The following is a 6,414-nucleotide window of genomic DNA, read 5'->3' on the forward strand; positions in this document are numbered from 1 at the left end:
ACGACAGCTCCAGACTTGTTCCATTTGTTTTATTACAAATAAGAACAAGTAAATTATTTGAATATTTACATTTAATAAATTATCCTTCAAAAAAAAGCCTTAATTTCTAAGTGAAAGTGGGCACATTGCTGTCTGCTGTTTAGTCCCCGGTCTCAGTGTTGTGTTCTGTCCACACTCCTCTGAATAAAACAGTGGACAAATTAGGGACAGGAGTTATTTTCATTGAAAAATTAAAGTCTTCTCTGTCATTATCGCATTTTGCAAATTCAGGCTGTGCAGATTAGACTGTCATTGTTTCACACCACCTAAATTAATAATAATTGAGAAGCACAAATAGCAGGTTGAAGTGTATATTCATTACAGATGTGTAATTAAATTGCTGATCGTCACAATAAAATATCAGACATCCTAAATGGCATTCTGATCAAAGTCAAGTCAAAATGTAATTTCCGAAATTGTAATTTCACCAACAATTGGTGTGCAATTAATTATGCCCAGAAACAATTCAATAGCAGAAATCATTAAAGGATATTGTCTGTGTTTGCCTGGAGAAGTGCACCTTTCATCTGCACCAATAAGAAGACAAGCATTTTGTGCTTTCATGACAAACAGAATCCTTTGCAGTGTCTGAATAAAATTCTGCGTTGTAAAATAACTCCTCGCATTCAAAACTGAACTGCTGACTCAGCACCTCTCAGGCTCCTTACTGGGAACAGGTCTAAGGTTCAGAATGGATATTTTAATGTGCCAATTTAAATGAAGAGTTGTGTAGATGAATATCAGAACCTATGACCAAAGGACAATTAGTGTTCAACTATTGACACTTTTGTAATGTTAAAGTGATGCAAAACCACCACAAAGACGCACAAACCAGACACAAAGAGAGACAACAACAAAGACAGACAAACCAGCCTCCCAAAAATATGAAAGAAAGGGACAAGATGCAAAACAAACACACATCAAGGCATAACTGCTACAAAGTGATACAAAAATACCACAAAGAGAAATAAACTGTTTTGTGCAACCATTTTTTTGAATGTGCAGTGTGCTCTGCCTCCTTTTTTCCTTCACCTCCCTGGTTTTCTAATAGTTTTTACAGTGTATAATATATGACCGTGATTTAAAATGTAGTAATGGATTAAAAACTATGAGTTTATATACCCACATTTGGTTAAATATCATGATAGCTCTGATTTAATTCCACATCCCCAGGTGTTATTCTGTGTCAGTGTATATAACAAGCCTCTCTCTCAAGTTAACCTACAGTTTGGTGAATTAACATTCCATCTTAATCCTCCATTTGAAAAAAAAAATGTAGTAGTCACATGTTCTTTCTTGAGTCTGTAACAGTAAATGTAATCAGATCTGACCATGAAAGCCTTTCAACTCTCAGTGAAAGAGGAACCCTTCAGCTCTGCGCTTGGGAAGATATGGGACCTTCTGGAGCTGCTCCATTCAAATAATCAGCTTGTGTTTAATTATCAAATGTTTCCAGATGACAGCATGTGCGGATGGTTTTGGCACAGCAATGTGACTGTGCCTAATTGCGCCAATTTTTTACGTTTCTGCTAATGAGGATGAACCAGAAAGTGAGTTGTGACATGATATATTCATGCAATTTGACCTGTCCTCATGTCCTCCATGCTGCTGAGAAACACATGACATGATTGTGACATTTCTGTCTGGTCATACTGGACGTACTATTCTCTTTCAATAGTTATCTGGCCTCATTCCCCACAAAAGCCAGGACAGCAGAGACTGTTTGTGTAACGGCAACTGACTATTCACAGGGCTCGCTAAGAAAATAAGCAGTTCAAGAGGAGGGGGGGCGTAACAGAAAGAAATGAACACGAGGGAGATGGTGAGACTTGTTTTTGCTTTGGAACAGTTCAGCAGGAGATTTGTGGTGTTGAGAATGCATGCTGCAGCTGAAACCAGTGTTTGTGTGTACATGATGGTATTTTTCTGCTTCCATAAGCTTCTTTCCTCACATGAGAGAACCTCAGTTATTTTAGCTCCCTGACAACAATGTCTTATAGTTAACCTGGGAAAACTTTGACACCATAAAAAACGGCAAATGTGCAGAGTCCTCCGGCAGAGTGATAAGATCCCTCTCTGGCATACCTGCATGTGTGATGTCTTTTCATTTCTTCAGGCTCCTCTTATCTGAGCCGCACCCATTACAGGTGCAGTTTATTTGTTCAGCTCATTTTATCTGAGGCGGATTTCCTTCCATGTCACACTCACACACACAATTGTGTTTTGCTGACCGTGTCTTTGACACTACATTGACATTCATTTCTTAAGGACTTAACGTCAACCTTAACCCTTAACCCTTAACCATTAACATGACCTTAGATTTAAATCTGAAACAAAGACTTGACCTCTACACATGCTGAGTTATATTAATGGCTTTGTATGAGTGATATCATTTTGCAAGCAAGGACCACAACACATTTACGAAAGCAGCAGCACAGCATAAAACTATAGGTATAAAACAGGAAATTAAATTACATAACATAAAACATGCTTACATATGTAAAACAAAGTAATCTGTTAATTAAAGGTAAGTCTAAGCATAAAAATAACTTAAATCCAGCAACATTGTATCAAATAAGCTAATCAAATACTGTATCAATGGACTGACCTAATAATCATTAAATCCTATACAATGATATAAAATACTGCTCACACATTAATGCAAGAGCAATACTAATATAATGGTTATTTACTTTTTAGACTATAGGTACATTAACCAGATTATAGTTATATATTTTAATTAATTAATAATTTCAGTGCATAACCCCATCTCTTATAGTGGAGTATCTTTACTGCAAGGTACTTTTACATACAGGATCTGTTTGCTTGGCAACTATCAAATAAATCAAAGTATTGAACAAAGTAATGTAGATAGATCAGAAACAGTATATATCTGTAGTGTACAGTCTACTGGATGGACCAATAGTCATTAACTCGCCACACTCCATAAACTTTTTTTTATTTACTTTTTTAAAAAATTAGGGACACAAATTAATGTCTGTGCCAAATCTGATGGCAGTTCAAATAAAAGCTGTAGATTGTGTGGTATTGGAGCAGAGTACAGGATCAGTATAGGATTAATGGCCCACCTAAACTATGGACTTCTTGGACTAATAGATAACTGGTTTAGTCTTGTTTTGATTTCAGCACACAAAGTACGTAGACCTGAAGAAAAAAATGGCTGTAATGTTTGTTTTTGTTTGCGTCTGAGCCCACTGTCTTGCACAGATCCAACAAGTTGTGACGTTAGAGATTAGGGCACTCTGAGCTTTTTTGGTCAGTCATTGATCTGTTTATCTGGGCCACTATGTTTTTGAACTCGTTGGATTCCCTCACCTTTGTCCCAGTCCATTTTAAAAGACCACGTAACCTTTGTCCTACTAACTTTTGACCCACTTACATTATTTTATTTTTTGTGTCTGTGAGACATTAAATAACTCTACAGGATGGATATTATGTGATCTATTGAACAAATATCAGATAAGGAAATACCTGGCCATCACTTTTGATTTCACAAATGCACTCATGCAATCAATTTTCTGTTGCAAACTCACAATGTAAAAACAAAAGGTACGCCTTATTTCCAGAAAGCTGATCCTGAGTAACTGGATCCAGGGAGTCAGTCAGAGGCAAAAAATAAATAAATAAACCCCCCAAATATGCAGAGGTCAAATGCAAGGAATACCCAAGAAAAAGGGAATGGCTGGACAGTTACACAGAAGGTAAATACAACAACTCACTGGCCTGTTTCCATCATTCAGTGAACAACCTTGATCTGATTTGCATCACTCTGCAAACAGCAGTGAACACAGGAGCTAGTTCCAAAGACCCTGTCACCTTTGTCTCACTTACTTTTGCCCGTATTTTTGTTTTATGTTTTTCTGTGTCTGACAGACATAACAAAGCTTCTTAGAATAAAGAACAGAACAGAAACTGACTTTTCCAATTTAGGAGGACATATGATCCCATTTCTCCTGAAGTATTTAATTACCGTCGGGTTTGAGCCGCTTCAGAAAGGACTTGCAGCTCTTCATCTAACAGTAGTCATTCTTTCATGTTCCATTATGCCATGCTGTATTTAAAGGGGCTTTTTATCTATTATCAGTCTCTCATAAACCCCTAGTACTATGTTATCTTGTTTATCAAGTTATGCATTAATGTTTTATCCAGATGCATGTGTGACTTTATTTGTTTGTTCCATCTTTTTTCTTTCCTTCCTTTTTTCTCCCTCTATCCAGCCGGCGTCAGGCAGACGGGTGCTGCATATGAGCTGGGATCTGTCTTCTTATTAAAACTGAGTTTTTCTTGCAACCATCTCCTTAATGTTTACTCTGAAGGCTTCAGGCTCTGGTTTTGGTAAAGCATACTCAGAACGTCTTGATTGTTACTGGTGCATTTGCTGTCTGTTAGGAGTAAAATTGTGTTTTGCCAGTTAAATGCTTTTAGTGCAAAGCTGCAACAGCAAGAAATGTTCGGCTTGCATTAGCAGTGATCTCTGAAACCACCCCCACAGTCTGATTTAGCATCATGCATTCATACCTAGATATCTGCTTATAGAAATAACATCAGCAACAACTTGTTAGAGGATCATTAATGCTTTCATCGTTGTGTTATAGGCTCAGTTAGCTTTTTGTTGCCTTGTTGTTCTGAGATAGAGTAATTCCATTTAAATGAGAAACTATAAGATTGGCACTTTACCTCTACCTGAAAAAATTAAAATAAACATGGATGCATCAACGAATATCATATTACTGTTAGTTGTAAGCCATTATGGATACACAGACAGCCACTTTATCAAAATCATCATTGTGAAGGAGCTGTGGTTGTGTCAAACAATATGGGAGAAGATGGATACATTTAGAAAACCTAGTGTCCCAAGAACGGATCCCTGGGGTACATCTACCTGTAACTGCACTTTGTGTTCTTTCTATGTATACTGTAAATATTTGTTGGCCATACAATTGCTGTGTCAATTGACTGATCCATTTACAAACAAGTATTATCAATCATTTTTGCAATATGTCTTGTCCGCCTGTATTTATTTAATTTAATTTAATTTTATTTTTTGACAATGTGACCAATATAATGAATGTGTCTCAACTTTTACAAATCTACAAAAAATACAATTAGCATTTCAGGCACCCCACCACTTTCCCCAGAGATTCCTGGTTGTGCTGTGTGATTTAAAGGCACACGAAAAAAACTGCACAGTAGAGTTCACACATTCATTCAATTATCTAGACATTAAGCAGTAAAGCTGTCAAGATGATCAGTGATTTGAAGCAATTTGATCCGACCTTTATTTCACCAGTAGTGACTCGTAAAGGAATCTGTCAGAGATGTGCGTGTGCAGGAAAATGGAAAAGTGGGAAGGAATGCTGAATGTTCAAATAATGGGGGAGGGAGGGGGAGATAGTGAGGCCTCTGTTGGACCCTGGCTAGGAGACTTTGATCCGTTTGACACATGAGTAAATTGGCATTTGTCTGGAATGGTGGCACATGAACAGAGAGACTTGGACGTGGTGTTCGGTAGTTTACTACGGGCATGTGTTGAAGGTCACCGTTAAAGTCTTTCCGCGGGGACAGTTTTCCCTCTGAACCGCTGTGGAGAAGAGGTTGTCTGTCTGAGTTTGTAGGCTGAGATGGGGAAACCACACACTCATCACCAAGTCATTAAGCATTATACAGAAGAATGTATACGTGCGAAATAGTTTCGTCCCAGCCAGTGAAACAAACGATATAAATGAAAAACAAATAAAACTTAATCAAAACAAGATGACCTCGCTTAGCCAAGGACAGTAAGTGCATCGCAGCCCGCAGTTATTCCCAAAGAGTCATAAATCTAAGTCTGCTGCAGATCAGATCACACACTTCTCTGTCACTTTCTGGACATTTGTTTCATGCACCCTAGAAAAGGACGAGCCCCAAACTCCAAATCAAAGCCATGTGAAAATTCCTCCCGTATTTTCCCTCCAATCACAACAGAGGTGGAGCTGCGACGACCTGCCCACCCAAACTAGGTCGTCAGCGTGGCCTGTCCTACATTTCTGTATGTGAACACGACATCCTGCCCTTAAATGCATGTGTGCTGTAAAATGTAATGCACACAAACGCTTTAATTGCGCAAACACACAGGACAGCATACATGTCTGTCTTGTTCTTGCTTTCCTGCTCTCACTTATCCTCAACAGAACAGATACTGTACACACACGATGTATTTGCTTTTGTATTTGCATGTTATTTTTAGGTTGCAGAATTGATGGAACACACTTCTTTATTTGATAAAGCCCAGTTTGTAATGATGGATATTTGGAGCTGAAAAATAAGACACATAAACCAATGATATACACAAGTATGACCTAAATGTGGCTTTTA

The sequence above is a fragment of the Mugil cephalus genome, chromosome 1 (assembly GCF_022458985.1).
Source record: "Mugil cephalus isolate CIBA_MC_2020 chromosome 1, CIBA_Mcephalus_1.1, whole genome shotgun sequence".
NCBI classification, from domain to species: Eukaryota; Metazoa; Chordata; class Actinopteri; order Mugiliformes; family Mugilidae; genus Mugil; species Mugil cephalus.